Source organism: Pseudorca crassidens, chromosome 17 (genome assembly GCF_039906515.1).
Source record: "Pseudorca crassidens isolate mPseCra1 chromosome 17, mPseCra1.hap1, whole genome shotgun sequence".
Lineage (NCBI taxonomy): Eukaryota > Metazoa > Chordata > Mammalia > Artiodactyla > Delphinidae > Pseudorca > Pseudorca crassidens.
This window is the reverse complement of record NC_090312.1, coordinates 74,212,423-74,234,409: the sequence shown is the minus strand read 5'-3', so window position 1 is coordinate 74,234,409 and position 21,987 is coordinate 74,212,423. Positions and strand designations below refer to the sequence as shown.

The following is a 21,987-nucleotide window of genomic DNA, read 5'->3' as shown; positions in this document are numbered from 1 at the left end:
GTCTAGGGAGAACCCGGGAAGAGTGAATTGGACCAAACGACTCTCCGTCCATTAAGCGCTAAGCAATGAAACGTGGTTCCCCCTGAGAAACCGCCGCGCTTTCCCGACTACAATTCCCAGCGTTCCTGCGGTAGAGGAACCTGTCCCCTCCCGCCTTCAGAAATTCAAATTGAACGTAACTTCTTCAGCAATTCCTTCAGTTCCAATAGGGCAACTTTGTAATATTTCACTGGCTTCTGTGAGTCATAATTCAGAATCTTTTCAATTTTTTTTCTTTTTACTGAGGACAGTAGCACTGTCTTCGTAGAAACGCGAAGGTAGCAAAGTACAGTTTTTTGTTTCTTTTAAATAGAAACTTCTTTTTGGAACTTTTTTTTTTGTAAGGAAAAAGAGCATTATGATCAGGGAATTTTCTCAAATTCGTGAAGAAGTATTTTTAAAACATTGTCTTCTATTTAGTTTATCAAAGTAAGGGTTTAAATTCTTGTTCTATTCATGGCAGTCACTGAAGGTTTTGTTCTGTTCAGGTATAGGTTTTATATTCTTTAATATATCTCTAAATGTAAGTATAATTTAAATCCCACAGGCCAGTCTGATTATAATGCTTCCGTTGCACTCAATAACCTCACTGAAAAAATTCTGAATTCTCTTTCACAGTTTGATTCTGCCACGTACCTCCCATATTAAAATCCGAAGGAATTTGAGAGGCCTCTAATGGAGAAAGAGTGTGAGTGAGTATAAATATCCCCGGCTGTACAGTAGTCTCTCCTAATGTTTCTCCAATACTTTGATTCGTCTGTAAGTGAATTTAAAAACGAAACGGTTACTTCAGCCCAAATTCCTTTGCCTTCACTTGTTCTTCGTTATCCTTCTCTTCCTCCTGATAAGCTCAAGCAAAAAGGGGCAAAGTTGAGTAGAAAAGATCTCTTTCACACCGTTTGACCTATAGCAAAAACACATCTGGCTGGTTTCTACTTTCCAAAGTCACAAGAGAGAGTGGTAGTAAGTGAATACTGAATCTAAAATAAAAAGAAGAGAGATGGTGCATGATGTCCAGTGACAGAAGCACCAGCCTCATTTGTAAAAATCAGCCAGACCAATTAACTGCTGAAACTGAAAAAAAAAAAAAAAGAAAGAAAGAAATAGGAAAAAAGGAATCGTAAATGTAGAAAACTGTAAAAAATATAAGAAGTACAAAGGGCAGAGTCAGGTTAAACATAGCCCATTTGACTGAGTAAATTAAACTTTGTTCAGTATTGTTATCAAAAACAATAACCCAGGGAAATAAACTTGCTATTTTTGCTGAGGTTAATTTGTATATTAGAAAAGGAAAAGTCGTTTGGGGTTTTCCCAACTAATTATTGATATAGGTTTTTGGCACCAGTCAGAATATATGTTCAATAGAGTTTTTGACTTTTAGAAGTTCACAATCTAAAGTTAAATATAGTCACACTTCCACATATATACAATGGACTATTACTCAGCCATAAAAAAAGAATGAAATAATACCATTTGCAGCAACATGGGTGGACCTGGAGATTACCAAACTAAGTGAAGTAAGTCAGAGAAAGACAAGTATCATGATATTGCTTATATACAGAATCTAAAAAAAAAACAAAAGACAAATGAACTTTTTTACAAAACAGAAACAAGACTCACAGACTTAGAGAATGAACTTATGGTTACCAGGGTGGAAGGGTGGGGGGAAGGGGTAGATTGGGAGTTTGGGATTGACGTATCACATTGCTATACTTCAAATAGATAACCAGGGACTTCCCTGGTGGTGCAGTGGTTAAGAATCCACCTGCCAATGCAGGTGACATGGGTTCGAGCCCTGGTCTGGGAAGATCCCACATGCTGCGGAGCAACTAAGCCCATGCACCACAACTACAGAGCCAGCACTCTAGAGCCCATGAGCCACAACTATTGAGCGCACGTGCCACAACTACTGAAGCCCACACACTTAGAGCCCGTGCTCCACAGCAAGAGAAGCTACTGCAATGAGAAGCCCGTGCACCACAACAAAGACCCAACGCAGCCAAAATAAAGTAAATAAATTTATTTTTTTTAATTTTAAAAAATAGATAACCAACAAGGACCTACTGTAAAAAAATAATAATAAAAATATAAAATAATAAAAAAGTAAAAAAATAAACATTTGTAGCTGGAAATAAATAAATAAATATAGTCACACTTCTGACTTTACAGTATCAAAAAGACCAGTTCTTCCTAGCAAACTGCCATTACAGAGAGTAGGTGACTGACATTAAAAAGCAGGGAGGGCTTCCCTGGTGGCGCAGTGGTTGAGAGTCCGCCTGCCGATGCAGGGGACGCGGGTTCGTGCCCCAGTCTGGGAAGATCCTGCGTGCTGCGGAGTGGCTGGGCCCGTGAGCCATGGCCGCTGAGCCTGAACATCCGGAGCCTGTGCTCCGCAACGGGAGAGGCCACAGCAGTGAGAGGCCCGCGTACCGCAAAAAAAAAAAAAAAAAAAAAAGCAGGGAATGTTAGGGAAGATGGGAGGGAGGGAGACGCAAGAGGGAAGAGATATGGGAACATATGTATATGTAAAACTGATTCACTTTGTTATAAAGCAGAAACTAACACACCATTGTAAAGCAATTATACTCCAATAAAGATGTAAAAAAAAAAAAAAGCAGGGAATGTATTCACAAAAAATAATTACCAGTTTCATAAGCACTATGGATTGTAAGCCATAGGAAAGTCTTTTAAGGTTTTAAGAATTTATATCCCCATATTAAAAATGTATGAACTCAACACCAGTGAAGTTATACTACCTGCCATGTGAGTCATTGCTTGTGTTTAACCTCAGGCAGGACACAGCTGGAATGTCAAGTTTCTCAATGGCTGTGTTGCTTAAGACACATGAATCACCTAATGGCAGTTTTATTAATTCAATTATTTAGCAAACATTTTTGGAACACATACAATGTGCTAGAGACAGTCTTAGCAATGGGTTCAAAGATGAGGAAGAATATAATCACTGCCCTAAAGAGCTCATGGTCTAGTGCAGTGGTTTCCAAAACTTTTTGATCAAGCATCCCTTTCAGCTTAAAAAAATTTTTCTGAGCACATAGCTCTGATATATGTATATGTATTTATTTATTCACAGATGCTATACATATACTGATGTAGACTTTAAAATATGTCAAAATAGAAAATTTTAAAGGATGAGAAATAATTATAAATAGAAGCACTGAATATAAAATTGTATCCATTATTACCTCATTTACCAAAATATTAAATTCCAAATGGATTAAACACTCAAGCGTAAAAAATAAAATATTAAAAATCCTTTAGGGGGGCTTCCCTGGTGGTGCAGTGGTTGAGAGTCCGCCTGCCGAGGCAGGGGACGCGGGTTCGTGCCCCGGTCTGGGAGGATCCCACATGCCACGGAACGGCTGGGACCTTGAGCCATGGCCGCTGAGCCTGCGCGTCTGGAGCCTGTGCTCCGCAACGGGAGAGGCCACAGCAGTGAGAGGCCCGCGTACCGCAAAAAAAAAAAAAAAAAAAAATCCTTTAGGAAAATTTTGGAGACTACAGCAAAGAAGTAGGGGAGACCTTAAACGAAAGTGGGACCCAAGAAATTTTTATAAAAAAGAAGAAATGGTCATATTTGACTTGTTTTAAAAAAACATTTTTTTGGTATGGAAAAAAGATACATAAGCAATGTCAATGATAATAGATTTGGGGGTAAATTTGCAACTCGGTGGGCAGATAGTAACATTCAAAAATTGATTACAAATTGGAAGTTCCCTAGCTGTCCAGTGGTTAGGACTTGGTGCTTTCACTGCCATGGCCCAGGTTCAATCCCTGGTCGGGGAACTAAGATCCCACAAGACACTAGGCCAAAAAAAAAAAAAATTGATTACAAGTTGTCAAGAAGGGCGTAAATAACCCTATGGAAATTGGGTTAAGAATATAAATTGGTGTTTAATCAAGAGAAAATCCATATGGCCAATAAACAAGAAAAGACATTTAAATTCACTTGTAATAAGGGAATGCAAATTAATATAACAATGGGAATAATCACTTGACGCTGATCAGACTAACAAAAATCAAAATGACACAAATTTGCTGGTGGGGATACTGGGTAGGAAGAGGACTCTCAGGTAATGCTGTGAAAATGTAAATTATTACAGCGTTTTAGAACGCAATCTAGAAAAATCTATTATTAAAAATAATTCATATTTGATACAGCAATTCATTTCTCAAGAATCTAAACCACAAAAAAACAAACAAACAAACAAAAAGCACCGGTATATAAAGACAGTAAGGACAAAGATGTTTATTGCAGCATTGTTCATGTTGGAACAACAACAAAAAAGAACCCTGAAACAACGCCAACAACATCCAACATCAAATGAATGCATATCAATAGTGGAATGTTTTAGTAAATGATGGTATAGCTAAAAAACATGGACCATTATGAAAACTATATTAGAAAGTCATTAAGAAAAGGAAATTAGAGCTCTAGGAAGAGACACAATGTTTAGTGATAAAAGTAAGATGCTTAAAATTATATGTCGTATGATCTGATTTTTGAAAACAATAACAAATATCCTACACATGTTTATATATCTTTACATGTTATTGTGTGAGCATGGAAAATATATAGAGAGATATAATCTAGGTTTTCATCATATATTACATGAATAAACAGCGTAGGATCTGGGGGACTAGGAGCCCACCACACCAAGAAAAGCCAAAAATAAATAAAGTAACTTTGGGAATTCCCTGGAGGTTCAGTGGTTAGGACTCTGCGCTTTCACTGCAGGGGGCCCGAGTTAGATCCCTGGTCCTAGGAAAATAGGTTCCCACAAGCCACGCGACACGGCCAAAAATTTAAAAAATAATAAGGTAACTTTACTAGGGGGTTGTAAATGTAGTTTTATATATAATGCATAAATTTGCATTAAGTAAAATCATATATGTAATAAAGTGTATCTATGTGTTAGGTTAAAAGGCAAAAGGGTATTTAGCAGTTCCAAGGAGCTATTGTACTTTTGTAAGTATGAGAGTGACAAAATGGGGGTCACCAAACAGTCTGAGGAAGATACATAGGAGGCGGGAGGCTGGTGGGGCAACCAGTGAGCCCTACTTAGTGCCTCAGTGTCTGTAGGACCTAATTCAAAAAAGCTACATGGTGCTGTATGGTTCAGACAAATCTGAGTTTGACTACTTGCTGGCTGTATGACTAGTAGTCACTTTGCTTCTGAGGACCTCACTCTCTTCTAAAAAACAGAGATCATGGCACCTGCCTTCCAAGATTGCTGTGGAAATTAGTTAAAATAGTGTAAGTGAGAGCACCCAGACCAGTATCTAGAAGATGTTCCATAAATGTACATTTAGTCCCATGTCTCTCTGTAAAAAATCTGCTATCTAGAGAAGATCTGATAAAAGCTAATTTATAATGATAAAATTCAAGAGTGCTTGAATACTGGGGGGAAAAAAAAGAAATGTCACTTGTTACCTTTAGAGAATTTGAAGGAACCAACTCATTTTTCTGAAAACTGCTAAATAGAGAATCAAACCAAGCATTAAATTTGCCTTTCTTAAATGTACTACACTTCAGTGTAACAAAATTGTTGACATGAGATTATTCTGAAAACTGGTAGCTATTAAGAAATAAGCATCAACCTGCTTTCCTTTACAAACATGCCTCAAGGTAACCAATTAGCTAACAAATGAAAAGGGATGATAACACATCCCTTTGTGTTACTGTTTTGCAAACCATAATCAGATCAGGGATCTAGGCAGTGATCATCAATAGCTGTTAATGTTACACAAAGAAGCACGTGAACATTATGTAGCTTCTGATGTAAGAATACACCACCACATATGAAGTATTCTTGCCAAAAAATTGAGCCTAAATCAGATCAAGCCTTTATATCTAATCAGCAGTTTACAGAAAATAAAAGGAGACAAAGGAATTGTTAAATGTCGCCATAGGAATGCAATCAGCAGAGTCGTGAATGTGGGAAATTTCTATGGGACAAAATTCTCAGTTTCTTCACTAAAACAAAACAAGAAATAGTGGGGTGTGGGGGGCGCGTTCTATGTAGATTAAAACAGATTTCAGAGACTATCCACAAAATGTAATGCGTGGCTTTGTTTAACATTCCAATTCAAAGAAACCAACAATAAAAAAAATAAAAAATAAATGAGACAACCAGGTAAATGTACACACTGAATTGATGACATTAAGAAATAATTATTAATGTTTCAAGCCTGATAATAGTATAGATATGTTTTTCAAAAGACTCCTTCCTGGCTCTTTCACTGCCAGGGGCCCAGGTTCAACCCCGGTCAGGGAGCTAAGATTCCACAAGCCACATGGCGTGGCCAAAAAAAAAAATAAAAAACAAACAAAAATAAAATAAAAAGACTCCTTATCTTTTAGGGATACACACAGAAATATTTATGTTTGAAATGACATGCCTGAGATTAGCTTCAAGAGAATCGAAGAGTTTGCTTGTATGAGGCCTTGTGGTTTATTCCCTGGCATCACCTCTAAACAAGAAACAACAAAAAGAGTCAAAGAAGCCAAGAAAGAGCATAGGTGAAACCAGTAGGAATAGGTGGCTGGTTGTTGAAGCTGTGTGATGGATATATGAGGATTCATTGTACTGTGCTTTTTACTTTTGTGTACGTTTAACATTTTCCAGAATTACAATTTTTTTAAAATAAATTTATTTATTTATTTTTGGCTGCGTTGGGTCTTCGTTTCTGTGCGTGGGCTTTCTCTAGTTGCAGTGGGCAGGGGCTACTCTTTGTTGCGGTGCATGGGCTTCTCATTGCAGTGGCTTCTCTTGTTGTGGAGCACAGGCTCTAGGTACACGGGCTTCAGTAGTTGTGGCATATGGGCTTCAGTAGTTGTGGCTTGTGGGCTCTAGAGCGCAGGCTCTGTAGTTGTGGCACACGGGCTTAGTTGCTCTGCAGCATGTGGGATCTTCCCGGACCAGGGCTCGAACCCGTGTCCCCTGCATTGGCAGGTGGATTCTTAACCATTGCCCCACCAGGGAAGTCCTTGCAGGCGGACTCTTAACCACTGCGCCACCAGAGAAGTCCCCAGAATCACAGTTTTAAAAACAAAACCATTTAAAAACATAAATAAGAGCTCTGTGGGTCAGTGTCTATCCCAAAATCTGGTTTACAGAAGGAAATATCACAATCTCTGGAACGCAGTGACCTTTTGACCTATTTGGATATACATCTTTAAGGATTTACTGTACATCAGATCGCTTTGTACACTGATCTGAGAAAAATAGTTTCAAGGCTTAGAACTACCAAATTTATCCAATAGTACATGATTAAATCACAATAGCTTAACAAATTCTTCATTGGACACCGTGGTAAAACACATTCATTTATACTGAGATTTACATGACTGAAGCAGATTTAAACATTATTCTCTCTTAACAATACCTGCCTTGAAGCCAATAGCCCTGAACTATTAGGCATTAACCAGCATCTTCTGACTGTCCCCTAATGTGAGATCATGTTGGCCCACCAGTTAGCTCTGACCAGTAGTCCTGCAGCTTCATCTCTCCTAGACACATCCAGCCTCCCTTTGTCTTAAAGTGTCCCTCACATGGGTACTTCACTGTCCTACCCAGTGGTCTTTTACCAGCTAGGTTTTCCTAGATTCTAACTCAGGACCTCTTGAGGCCCATTTCAGTGTGATATATTTTTTATAGACAGGCAATCAGAGCTGTCAAAAATCAGAGCTAGAGAAAGGGTCTCGATTTCCAAGGAAAGTATTGTGTAAGGCTTGCAGCTTATTCAACCTGTCTCACCAAATACGGCTGTCCTTAAACCTAATATGAGAAACAGACTGATGGACATATTTGGACATTTGTCTGTCCCTTACTTTACTAATATCAGGGTCACAATCATATGAACTGACTGTTTGTCCTTCGTGGTTATTATTAATTGGGCCCTTGTGATAAGGCATGCATTGCCCTTAGTATTTTATAAATGTTACACAATCAGTCTTCAGGGCTACCCTTTGAGGGTGACTATTTTCCCCACTGTCAGGAGATTGAGGTCAGGAAATTGAGACCTGCAGAGACTTACAGTTGGTAAGTGCAGAGGCGTATTTGAATATAGGTCTGTCGGACTTAGAAGCCCACAGTCTTTCTACAATAGAATTCTGCCTCACTATCAACCAAAATGAACAAGTGGGAATCTAACCTCTTGTTAAATCTCTGCGAGGAAACTGGCCCACAGCTGGCCTTGGTCACCTTTCTATTGCCTAATATACACTTAATAATGATAAATCTCTTTGCCTAAATAACAGCATTATAATCGTTTAATTTCCTGTTAGGAATTTGGAGGCATATAAAGGTCAAGGGACTTTTTCAAGCCTGTATGTTGAATAAGAGAGAACTCTGCTGTTTTTTTCTTCCCTATATAATAAATACTTCAACTAGCAGATGAAATTTCAGTTATTCTGGATTCTGCCAAGAAAGCTAAGCCATTAATTTGGGTAAAGAATTCCAGGATCAGAAACACTAAAAAGAAAAGTCTATTGTCTTCTAAAATCCCCAAATGGATTGCCCTGTAACCTTCTACATTTTAAGAATTAGCTATACAGAGCAACCACCTAAGTTTCTGGGAAGGAGCCTGGGTGTATGTATTTATTTTTTATTTTGTAATTTATTTAATTTTATTATACAACTTAACACATATTAAATATGCAAAAGTTATTGAAATACAGAAAAGAATACAGAAAAGTAAAACCATAATTCTACCACCCAGAGAGGAACACTATTGACATTTTGTTATATATATCCTTCCAAAGAGTTTTCTATGCATATTACAATATATTCATATTTGCTTTTTAAATCAATATGGAATCATATTTTATACATTTTTAATTAATCATGGCTCTCTATGGGTATAAGTATTTTTAAACAAATTCCAAAGTGAAATTTAAGAACCACTGATCTTATGGAGTCAGAAATTGTATTAGTTATCTATTGCTTCCTAACAAATTACTCCAAAACATAGCAACTTAACACAGTAATAATCATTTATTATCTCATAGTTTCTGTGCATGAAGAATCCATGTGTGGCTTAGCTGGATGTTTCTGGCTCAGGGTCTCTCTCAAAGCTGCAATCAAGGTGTCAGTGGGGCTGCAATCATTTCCAGGCTCAAGTGGGAGAGAATCTTTTTCCAAGTTCACTCCTACGGCTGTTAGCAGGATTCAGTTTCTTATAGGCTGATGTACAGATGGTCAGAGGCCTCCCTCAGTTTTTTGCCATGTGGACCTCTCCATAGGACAGTTCACATCACGGTGGATGGCTTCTCAGAGTGAATGAAGGAGAGACTGGGAGAGAGCAAGCAAGATGGAAGCTACAATCTTTTTGTAACCTAATCTTGGAAGTGACGTCCCATCTTTCTTACTGTAGTCTATTCATTAGAAGGGAGTCACTAGGTCCAATCCACCCTAGAGGAGAGGAAATTACACAAGAGCATGAATACCAGGCAGAGATCTTTGGGGGCCATATTAGAGGCTGCCTATCACAGGGATATAAACAAAGAATTAAAAAACAAGGCAGCAATATATGTGCACCAGGAGAGGTTAGATTCAATGATATCCCAGGAGCAACTAGTACACCCAATATCTAGATTTTGATTTCTAAATACCATTCCAGGACTCCTTGAAGAAATGCAGAAATGGCTGACTCTAATGCTGGGGCAAGAAAAGTACAAGATCAGCCTGGAGCCTCTTGTAGTTCAAGAAAAAAGATGATGATCAAAAAGCAAAAAAGGGGCTTCCCTGGTGGTGTGGTTGGGAGTCTGCCTGCCGAGGCAGGGGGACGCGGGTTCATGCCCCGGTCCGGGAGGATCCCACATGCCGCGGAGCCGCTGGGCCCGTGAGCCGTGGCCGCTGGGACTGCGCGTCTGGAGCCTGTGCTCCGCGACGGGGGAGGCCACGGCAGTGGGAGGCCCACGTACCACAAAAAAAAAAAAGCAAAAAAGGAAGGACTTCCCTGGCGGTCCAGTGGTTAAGACTCCGTACTCCCAATGCAGGAGCAGTTCGATTCCTGGTTGGGGAACTAAGATCCCACATAACACACAGCACAGCAATAAATAAATAAGAAAAAATAAAATTTAAAAAAGCAAAAACGGCACATGAGCCAACCTAAGAGAGCTTCCAATGGTCAAGCTAGAACAATTTGAGCAAAAAAATAAAAATCATATATAGAATATAAAATGAAGTATAAAATAAATATACATGCATATTTATAAACAAATTATTGAATACAAATAAATAAATGGGGGTGGCGAGAGAGTGAATCTTCTTTACAGAAGAATTCCAAATAATTTGTATAGATATTCTACTCCAGGGGGTGAAGCTTAATCTCTTACTCTCCTTCAGAGTGGGCTGGATTTAGTGACTTGCTTCCAGAGAATAGGGAAAGAGGGGGAAAATGCCACTTTACAGTGGAGAAGCTAGCAAACACTACCATGGTCCAGGTGATTGGGGTTAACATCAGCAGTAATTAAGTCATCATGTACCCCTGATATGATGTGCTGAGAAGGGCATTCCACCCATATGGTATTTTTCCCAAAATTTATAATCCCAGTCTAATCATGAGAAAAAACATCTGACAAATTCAAATTGAGGAACACTATACAAAATACCTGACCAGACTCCTCAAGACTGTCGTGGTCACATCAAGGTTATGATAAACAAGGAAAGACTGAGACACTCTGACAGACCAGAGCAGTAGTCTAAAAAGACATGATGACTAAATGCAGTGTGGCACCTTGGATTGAATTCTGGAACAGAAAAAGGATTAGTAAAAACCGAGTTAAGTCTGGAATTTGTACCGGTGTTGGCTCCTTAGTTTTATAAATGTATTATGATAATGTAAGACGTTAGCATTAGGGGAAACTGGGTGAGGAGTACACAGGAACTTTTTGTACTCTTTGCAAACTTTTCTGTAAATCTAAAGTTATTCCAAAATAAAGTTTATTAAAAACAAAAAGTAAAGCATCCTACTTATAATTTTTTTTTTTTTTTGCGGTACGCGGGCCTCTCACTGTTGTGGCCTCTCCCGTTGCGGAACACAGGCTCCGAACGCGCAGGCTCCGGACGCGCAGGCTCAGCGGCCATGGCTCACGGGCCCAGCCGCTCCGCGGCATGTGGGATCTTCCCGGACCGGGGCACGAACCCATGTCCCCTGCATCAGCAGGTGGACTCTCAACCAATGCGCCACCAGGGAAGACCCCTACTTATAATTTTAAAAGTGTGATGACTGGAAGATTTTCCCCTAGGTTAGCTTCTGGCTGAGCTCATTTCAAACTCTCTTTCTCTTCCACCAGCTAAATACTTCTAGTGCTAGGTGCCACGGGACACATCCATTTGTGAGATGGAATAAAGCACGGCTAGGAGTATTCCTGGAAGCCATTCCAACACCAGGAGAGTCAGCAATAACTTAGGGAAGTGGCTCAAATTCATCTCAACTCTTTTTCCCTCACCCAGATTCCCCAAATGCCCACGGCCACTCCAGGGTACCTAGGATGAAGGGAAATGTGAAGGAAAGGAAATTGGAACGGAAAAAAGCCTTAACCAATCCCTGTTGAGGAGAGCTTTAAGACATCTTCCTTTTAAAAAGAGTCGAAAGCTACATGTGATAAGGTGAACTCGGTGCTAGGGGCCCACCTTGGGTCTTGGAAAGACCTGTTGCAAGTCCTGGGGCCCGGGCAGAAGCTTCGTTAGCTTAGCAGAGCTCCACCCTGGGAAGATCTCAGGAGAAACAGGTGAACTTTGTCAGAAATGCCGCCATGCTTTGCTCCGCCCCTTTAGCTCAGAAGATGCTGCTCTTTCATCCCAGCCCAAGCATTAACTCTTTCCGGATGTGCTGAGAACCCGGGGCAGGCGTAGGCAGGTCTCCCAGGCCCCTCCATGTCTCCATTATAACATTTGGTTATATAAATTAAGTTTGTTGTTAGCCTGTAGGCTCACTGAGGGCGTGGTTCAATGCTTTTTAAAATCTTTGTACCGTCTTAGTGGGCCCCAACAAGCCCTTGTTGAGTAAATGAATTAATGCTCTTGCTGAAGGAGGGAAGCCCTCGCCAGGGAGAGACTGGGGGTCCCAGGATAAGAACATCGGCGCTCCGCTGTCTGCAGACTGACCTCTGGGATCAATTACAATGGGAGGGTAAGAGATGCAGCTAATCAAGCCAATCAGCAACAGCCTCTTGAAAGGCCATACAGAAATAGGTTTCTCATTCTACCTGTGAATCTTTTATCAGCACTACACACGTTACCATGCTTAATATATTGTTAGCTATAAGTGTAATAATCATTTTCATGACAGAATGATTTGCAATCCAGAGTGTCCTAGGATATTCAGCTATTAAAAACCATGTGTCCCAGCTATTAAACAGATGCTGGAACTGAAGACTCAGTAAAGTGAAATCGTCATCCATCAGGCACTTTGTACAACCCCACACCCTCACTCTCTCTAAAGACAAACACACCGGGGATACAAAGTCTGTAAAAGGCAGCAGAAGATAAGCCGGGTGAGCACCAAGTCCCTACAGCGCGGGATGAAAAAGCTCCACACTGGTTAGCTTAACAAGGGCTTAAGATTCACAGCTTCTTTCAAGGTAATGCGCACTTGCGGCTACACTCATCATGTGATTCTCCCTGCACGCCTAGAGCTTCAGGCTTACAAGGCACTTCCCAGGGCAGGGAAGTGAAAACGAAAAGCAAGGTGCAAGAGCAAGCGCACGCCCCCAGCCGAGCCCCGCGCGTGCGCACACTGCGAAGGGCCGCTCCAGGCGCTTCCGGCGGTCCTCTAGCTTTCCGCTCCCGCTCTCAGTGCCCGCCTCAGGGCCGGAGGAAACCGCTGATTGGTCATCCTGGCCCGGGCTCGGGGCGGAGATCGGGTGATTGGCAGCAACGCCCCGGGTCAGCCAAGCTAGAAGCCGGAGTTGCTGCGAGGTGTGCGAGGCTGCCGCGCGGCTGAGGTAAAGTGGGGCTAGCGACTCTGGAAAGCGGTCGGCGTGGGGTCGAGGAGGCGCCCCCGGGCCAGACGGCGGTGGGAAACCCTGGTGACAGGGTAGGCGCTGAAGGAGCCGGGCTCGGGCTTGCGGGGAGGCCGGCGGGCTCCGCGGACCGGTTGGGTGTCTGCGCCGCTGCTGGAGGGAGGCGGAGAGGATCTGGGGCAGCCAGGGTGGCTGAGGACCCGGGTGGGGCTGGAGCTTAGGCGGAGCAGAGGGAATTTGGCCGACTTGCCCCGAAGGCTGGCACTCACCCACCCCGCCGCTGCGCCCCCCCGTCCCCGGGCTTCGGTCGGTCGACCGGAGCCCGCAGTTGGCCCGCTGGCCGTCTGGAAGGCCCTTGGCTGCGGTTCCCGTGGGTGTTGCTCTTTCCCGGGACCGGCGGCCGGACTTGGCGGGCGCACCTCCCGGCCAGGCCTCGGGGATTCGGAGGGAGGAGCACGCCTACCGGGCGGCCGGGGAGATTCAACCAGCTTCCGCTGACCGGCGTTACCGTTGACTTTCCGCCGCTCAGGACTTTCCCAATGTTTTCCTGACCAGGACCAGGATTTGTATTAAGCCCCAAGGGGAAAAAACAAAAATCGACCTTTGGACATTTAAAAACACATTTTTTTATGGAAATCTGCAAACTCTACAGAGGTCGAGAGAATAGGGTAAAGAACTCGGTGTACCCATCACTCAATTTAACCAATTCAACAAGTATCATTAAATGGCCAGGCTTGCTCCCTCTCCCCGGGTTATTTTGAAGTGTATCCCAGACATATCTTTTCATCTTTTTTACATATTTCTCATGATCAGTAATCATACTTTTCCAGTCATTTACTTTCTAGAGAGGTTGAGTAAAGTGAGGCACACTTGAAGGCGTAGACAGCGTTAATTTAGTTTGCGCTGCAAGAATGTGGGCAGTTCTCTGACGGTGCAGTTTCATTACCTGGTGCTCAGCTTTTCAAAATCACTGAAAACAAAGGTTTTCAAATAATCTAGTTTTGTCTGTAGCTTTACTGCTTTTGAGTAGCATTATGTATTGATTATTTATTAAAATCTTTTGTATTGATAATTTATATTTACCGAGGTTTTGATATGTATGAAGCACTGTGAAATTGTTTCCACCTATTCATTTAACTTTTACAACAGCTGTGTGAAGTAGGTATTATCCCATTTTACAGGTGAGGGGAAAAGAGGCTTAGAGAGGTTAAGCAATTTGCCTGCGATCACACTGATGTAAGGGGCAGGGGGCTGAAATTTAGGATGCTGACCCTGGTCACTGCAAAGTTCTTGCTCTTTTAACCACAATTGAATGTCCTAAGAATTGTGGAGTAAATTAACTGCTGTGGGAAATTCTGTTGAGCTACAAATCCATAATGGGGGGAGAAAAAAAAAACCCTGGGTATTTATGCGTACAGTAGTAAGCTAGGTATTTTTGTTTCTTGGAAACAATAAAAGGTTAATACAATTGAATTTAAAGTTATGAGCAAAGTATATAAGTGTAGTTCAGTAAATAGAATTTAAAACATTTATTTTATAGAATATGTCCAGTTAAAGAGGAAGGGAAAAGGGAAAAAAAATATGTATCAATGAATAATCGCTACCTCTTTCGGCACTTAGCATATACTGGCAATGTATACTGGATACTTTAATCTGTATCCCTCATCTTTTCTATCTTATATTACTTCTTAGAGAGCATCTTCATCTTCATCCAAGTAGTTTTAGAGGAGTAAGGTCTAGAAAGAGACAGCTGGGCTTGTTCGGAGGACAGCAGAGAAGACCTGTTAAACTGGAGTTTAGGATTCCTACTGTAGGGGAGTAGTTCAAAAGTCTGGAAGTAAAGTTCGACTCACACATGGAGGAACTTGAATGCCAAGTTGAAGGAGTTTGAATTTGAGCAAAGAAGTGACATGATCAGTCTCATAAGAAGATAGTGAGCTGGCCCTGTCAAAAATGGCTTCACCTGAGATGTGAAGCAATTAGTGAATTAACCTGGTGGAAATAGAAGTTGGTAACTGGTGAATGTATGGATATAAGGAAAGGAGTGGAGAAAAAAAAAATACTCTGAAGGAGAGGAAGAGGGACTTCGCTGGAGGTCCAGTGGTTTAGACTCTGCACTCCCAATGCAGGGTACAGGGGTTCCATCCCTGGTCGGGAACTAAGTTCGTACATGCCCAGTAGTGCAGACAAATTAAAAAAAAAGAGAGGGGAAGAGACAGCGTGGTACAGTGGTGCAGCAGGTTCTGAAGTGCTGATAAACTTCAGTTTCTACCCCTTTGTTTTCTTGGGCAGTCTTGGTGATGAGTGTTATTACTATATAGCTGCTTTTTGAAATGTTAACTACTCAGCTGTTTATCTGTTCTTTTATGTTTATTTACTGTTGATACAACTTACACAATTTAGATAAGCAACAAATAGTGATACTGTAATCTCACCATGTAATGATACAGAAGTGCATAAACATAAAGAAGAAAAGGTAGAGAATTCCCTCACCAGGCCTCAGACACAAGCAGTGTTAAGCTTTGGTATCTTTTCAAATCTTTTCTTTTGTGTACATGTGTACATAAAATATCTATTTCACCACTATTTCTATGCTTTGTTTTATTTTTTAAAAACAGAATCACATATGTGTTAGTCATTTAGATTTTTATCATGAAATCCTTTCATGTATAGCTTTTTGTTTTAATGGCCATAAACTTAGAATAAGTATGTTGAATTTAACTATTTCCTTATTGATGGACATTTAGTTTGCCTCTAGAGTTTCTCTTTTACAACTGATACTTCAGTAACTACCCTTACTAGCTTTTAAAAACTAAACATCTTTCTTGAAACTAACACAACATTGTAAATTAACTATACTTCAATTAAAAGAAATAAAAAGTATTGTTAAAATTTGAAAAAAGTGAACACCTTTACTTATGAAGGTATAATTTACTGAATTTTTCCATAAGGGAATTTTTTAATACACATAATATGTAGGGGACAGTAATTATTACACAACTTATCAAAATCACGTTTATAGTGAATTTTCATCAGTTTGCTTGGCCCAAGGAAGCACTTTTAGTTAGTGAAAAATATTATTAACTTCCAAGTAGTGTGAGTATTTTTTTTCTACTGATGTCCAGGACCACTTAAGATATTTGAGCAGTCTTTTCGAAAGATTGTTTTAAAATTGATGCCAGGATGCTTAATTCATTTGCATGGGAATACTTAAAATAATACTTAAAGGAAATTCCTATCTCATTCACAGGAGGGTTATATGTCAGAGATCCTCACATGAAAATGGCACATCTTTAGTTCAAAAGGAAATATAAAGCTACCTCTAACTTCTTTTATAGCATACGGAGAGAAAGTTAACTTCTAAAAATGTTACAGAAAATGTCCTTTAGAAGTTTAGTTTCATATCTATAGCCCATTAACTTGAAAGAATTTTCATCAAGTTTTAATTAGGTTATGTTCTTAGGTTTCTTACCTAAACAGCTTTTTCTTTTGTTTTTGAGAGATGTAGTACAGGTCATGAGATTTATTCATTTGTGGACTGAAAAAAGTTAAACTTATTATATGTCAGACTCTGTGCTAGGTACTGGGAATGTAGCAGTGTACTTAATTAGTATGAATAGTATAGAATATTAATTCAGAATATTGCCAGTAAATTGTACCCATAGGTTGAGTACTATGTCATTGTTTTATAGTGTGGTAAGTGTTCTGACTTAAAGTCTCAGCCCAGACTGACTTGAAGTATAGCAGTGGTCACTAGACTTGAATTTCAAGTTTAATTTCCAGAAAGGGTAGGGCTTTGACAACTTTTTTTTTTTTTTTTTTTTTTTTTTTTGCGGTACGCGAGCGTCTCACTATTGTGACCTCTCCCGCTGTGGAGCAGAGGCTCCGGACGCGCAGGCTCAGTGGCCATGGCTCACGGGCCCAGCCGCGGCAGACCGGGGCACGAACCCGTGTCCCCTGCATCGGCAGGCGGACTCTCAACCACTGCGCCACCAGGGAAGCCCTGACAACTTTTTATTATAAGTGAGCATTAAAAAAAAAAAAAATCAAAAGTAACATTCATCTACTGTCCCCACATCCTAAAAGAAAAAGCATTTTAATACTAAAAACGTAAGAAGGACATATTCTCAAAATAAAGGACAGTAACTTTTTTTTTTAAACATCTTTATTGGGGTATAATTGCTTTACAATGGTGTGTTAGTTTCTGCTTTATAACAAAGTGAATCAGTTATACATATGTTCCCATATCTCTTCCCTCTTGCGTCTCCCTCCCTCGCACCCTCCCTATCCTACCCCTCCAGGCGGTCACAAAGCACCGAGCTGATCTCCCTGTGCTATGTGGCTGCTTCCCAGGAGCTATCTACCTTATGTTTGGTAGTGTATATAAGTCCATGCCTGTCTCTCGCTTTGTCACAGCTCACCCTTCCCCCTCCCCATGTCCTCAAGTCCGTTCTCTAGTAGGTCTGTGTCTTCATTCCTGTCTTACCCCTAGGTTCTTCATGACATTTTTTTCTTAAATTCCATAATATGTGTTAGCATACGGTATTTGTCTTTCTCTTTCTGACTTACTTCACTCTGTATGACAGACTCTAGGTCTATCCACCTCATTACAAATAGCTCAATTTCGTTTCTTTTTATGGCTGAGTAATATTCCATTGTATATATGTGCCACATCTTCTTTATCCATTCATCCGATGATGGGCACTTAGATTGTTTCCATCTCTGGGCTATTGTAAATAGAGCTGCAATGAACATTTTGGTACATGGCTCTTTTTGAATTATGGTTTTCTCAGGGTATATGCCCAGTAGTGGGATTGCTGGGTCAAGGACAGTAACTTTAAATTGAATAAGTTTTTGTTTTTTACTTCATGGTCCTTATTTTTCTTTTGCATCATTGTTTGCAGCTAGAATGTAGACTGTCGTTTGGGATGAACTAATATGGCTTACCTGATCTCTTAGTTTTCTGAGAACAGGAAACCTTATTCCAATAATTTAGCCAACCAAATAACTAAGAATGTTCTGTTAATCTTTTTAGACTCCTCGGACCCCAGAATGAAATGGTCACACTCTTCTGTTACATTGTAAAGATAATTAAATGGCCATTTCCTTGAATAGTTCCACAAGACCTTATAAAAATAAGCCCCATGTACTGTTGTAGCTTTTAAAGTTTTTGGAATTTTAAGTTTAATGACAACTTTGGTATCACTGCTAACAGGTTTATTGTGAAACTCTTGCTAATAACTTTTTTATTATAAGTATCTCAAAAACATACACTGCGTTAGTTGAAACAATATTATGTTGTTTTATCTTTGATTTGATTGCTCTATACTTTAATTGGTCTACCTGCACACACATAGTTTCATAGTATTTGTGGCGGGAAAAGAAAGTCTGTTTTCACAGTTTATCTGTTTCTCCTTTACTCTTGGTTTTCTCTTCTACTGCCTTGCCAGCTACCCCACCATGCTACTTCTGCACGATATTTCTGTATGTCTGGTCTACGCTACAGTAGGCTCGACTATAAGCCTATACCGTCATCATATAATCCTAGAAGTTAAATTTTACAAACACACACACATATACATACATAAAGAACCTAGAAAACAAAGTGCAGCCTGATTCTTAGCTATCTTTTTTTTTTGCGGTACGCAGGCCTCTCACTGTTGTGGCCTCTCCTGTTGCGGAGCACAGGCTCCAGACGCGTAGGCTCAGAGGCCATGGCTCACGGGCCCAGCCGCTCTGCGGCATGTGGGATCCTCCCGGAGAGGGGCACAAACCCGTGTCCCCTGCATCGGCAGGCGGACTCTCAACCACTGCGCCACCAGGGATAGCTATCTTTTTTTAAAACCTGTTTTCTTGTGAAGTATAACACACACAAAGTGTAACACAGAAAGATGCACAGACATAAATATACAGCTCAATAAATGATCACAAAGCAAATATCCATGCAGAGACCACCCAGTTTAAGAAATAGAAAATTGTCTGCGCTCCAGAGAGCCCCTTTATACTCCCTTCCAACTCTTAGCCACCCCATCCAAAGGTAACCACCATTGTAACTTCTTACACTATAGGTCTGTTTTGCCTTTTATGATTTTCTTCATGCCTTTAAGATCTATAATGATGTCCCTTTTTTCATTCCTGATACTGGCAAAGTGCCTTTTCTCTCCTCAGTAAATCTCATTAGAGGTCAATTCTTTTTATTAGTCTTTTCAAAGAACCAACTCTTGGCCTGGTTATACTTCTCTGCCTTAATAGTTCTCTGATGCTTTCAAATAGATGATTTTAAAAATATTGTCCCCTAGTTTACTTGTCCTCAGTGGGAGGAGGGTTTGTCTGAAATTACCTAGTTCACCTATAAATAGAAGTAAAATTCCTCTTAAGATGTCTGTTTGAAATTGAGACAGTATAGAAAAGGCACTGGCTTGGGACTTAGATGCCTTTCATTTAATATTCACATATTAACTGAGCAACTGTTGTATCCTATATGTTGTGCTACATGCTGGGATCACTGTGATGAATAAGATAGAGTCTTTGCACTTAACGGTGACTGAAGTGCCGTGGAGGAGGTAAGCAGTTTAGGTACATTGTTTTAATACACTCTTTAATAATGTAATTTTAATTTTTATGTAATTTTAATTTTAATTTGAAATGTAATACATAATTTAATAATGTAAGAGAATACATACAGGAGGGCCCTAATCCTGGTTGATCAGGAAAACCCTCTTTATGACCAAATCATAAAGGACCTACTTTGGTATTGAGAATGGATAGAAAGGGATAGCAAAATCAGGGGAGGGGGTGGTGCAAATAGTGTAGTTAATAGATTTTTACAATAGTATAGACTTAGAAGAGCAGTAAGGGCAATGGAAATGGAATCTGATATATTTAGGAGGCAAAATAGAACTTGATTGTAGAAAATGAAAGAGAAAGAAGGAATAACTGACTAGGTGTGCCATTTTCTGAGGTAGGGAACATATAAGCAACAGATTTAGGAGGAAAGTTGAGGAGTTCAGTTTCAGATTTCTTTGGTTTAAAAGAAGATGGGAGAAACCAGAAGGTAGCATGTGATTGAATTTAACAGGGCCGAGGAAAGAGAATCCATGTAATACAGGATGGAGCTGATGTAATGAGACCTGTGGGTTGGGGGCGGGGGGGGTATAATCCTGAGCACTTAGTTGGAAGGAGGGACAAGAGAGAATGGGGGACAGACTTAGAGGGACAGAATAGGTGTGGATGCAGAGATGCTGTGTGTATGGCATGTGGTGTGGCAGGATGTTGAGGGATTTTCTGTCAGAAGACTTCTCTATTATTTAAAGTAGTAAGCTTGGTCATCTAATGAGAAATGATGGAGCAAGGGTTAGAGAGATTTGGGTAGCATGGAGAATGCTTGAAATAGCTGCTCTGGAGAATGGAAGAGTGGGAAGAGCAGAAACTAAGATTTTCCTGAACGCTAGGCAGCAGTGAAGGCCCAGTTGAGACCAGAGGTAGTACATTTGTAGCAACATCAAAATGTGAGATATAGTCTTTTTTCTACAGCCCAATTGTAGGAAGTGTAGGCTTGTGGACTCATCAGGTTCTGGCTTGTAAAATAAACAAAACAGTAGAAAAAGGAGTTGAAAATACTAACAAAGCAGTGGTTCAAGTGATTTGGGGCTTCATGAGGTAGATGAAAGTGAAAGTGGGAAGGGATTGGTTAGGTTGACGGAAAGTGCAGGGGAGGAGACTGAAGGTCTCAGTATGGTCCAAGGAATGTCTGAGTGAAAGCTGCAAGGTGACATTTGGTTTTTGTAACTTCGATATTTTTTTTCTTTTTTTTTGGCTGCGCCAGGTCTTAGTTGTGGCATGTGGGCTTCTTAGTTGTGGCATGTGGGCTTCTTAGTTGTGGCGGCATGTGGACTCTCAGTTGCAGCATGCATACGGGATCTAGTTCCCCTACCCGGGATCGGACCCGGGATCGAACCCAGGCCCCCTGCATTGGGAGCGTGGAGTCTTACCCAGTTGACCACCAGGGAAGTCCCTAGATTTTGTTTTTAAATGCAAATTAAAACATGTATTTTTGTAGCATTGTGTAAACAGTACAAACCATACAAAGAAAAATTTACTTCTACCCACTCTGGCCAGTTTTAATAGTTTGATGTATATCTTTTCATAAATGAAAAGGTTGAAGATTTTTTTTTTTTGTTTTACAGAAATGAAATCATACTTAGTATATTTCCCTTCCTGTAACATATATATACCATCAAGTCATTACATAGACTGTAACTCACTTTTAGTAGATGCATAAAGTTTGTAATATGCATATACAGTAATTTATTTAACAGGTGTTTTATTGGTGAACATTTAAAGTTGATCCTAGTTTTGTGAGTAGAAAAAGCACTGCAGAAAATACCTTTATACATATTCTTTATGTATAATGCTTTTATTTCTGCAAAAGAAATTCCTGAAAGTTGCATAACTTGGTCAAAGGCTCTGTGTGTTTTTAAAACTTGTATTTGAAGCATAACTTACATTAAGAAAAGTATCTTGGTAAGCTTTCACAGAGTAAACACGTGCAAGTATCTGCGTATGTCAAGAAATAGAACACTGCCAGCACCCTCAGAAATCCCTCTCGGGCCTCCTGCCAGTCACGACCTCTGCCTCCAACAATTCAAAACAAGACAAAAAAGACAAAGTTTAAATTAAAAAAAAAATTCATAATCTCTGATGAGATTGCTTTCACTTTTACCTGTTTTAGATCTTTATGTAAGTAGACTCAAACAGTGCTCTGTTGGATGCATCATCTCTGTGAATATTATAATCACCTAGCACCAGCAAGAATATTTGTTTATTGGTGTACTAGTGCCAATGAGGCCAAAGTACAGAATTCCATTTAGGAAAGGACTTGGAGTAGAGAAGAAGACTCGGTTGAAGTCATAGCTGAGCGATAGGGAATGATTCAAGTGTCCTTAAGTCAACCCGCA

At 40.3% G+C, this 21,987-nt stretch overlaps 1 protein-coding gene and 1 long non-coding RNA gene across 4 annotated transcripts in view; both read left to right on the top strand.

The window, feature by feature from the left end:
* Positions 1 to 11: 11 nt before the first annotated feature.
* On the top strand, positions 12 to 11,051 carry LOC137210385 (uncharacterized). 2 transcript variants are annotated; one of them, XR_010936493.1, is made up of 3 exons: positions 12 to 562; positions 658 to 735; positions 9,694 to 11,051. It is a non-coding gene; the product is annotated as an uncharacterized lncRNA (long non-coding RNA). The 2 variants fall into 2 exon arrangements; XR_010936494.1 differs by lacking the exon at positions 9,694 to 11,051 and adding an exon at positions 1,762 to 2,309 and having other exon boundaries at positions 658 to 727.
* Positions 11,052 to 12,876: 1,825 nt separating this feature from the next.
* The window catches only part of MTFR1 (mitochondrial fission regulator 1), a 66,358-nt gene continuing 57,247 nt past the window's right edge, over positions 12,877 to 21,987 (top strand). The window contains exon 1 of one of the 2 annotated variants that reach the window (XM_067712207.1): positions 12,877 to 13,012. The gene's annotated coding sequence lies outside the window, so the exon portion shown is untranslated. Of the gene's footprint in view, positions 13,105 to 21,987 lie in introns of both variants that reach the window. The other variant, XM_067712208.1, reaches the window with a different exon arrangement.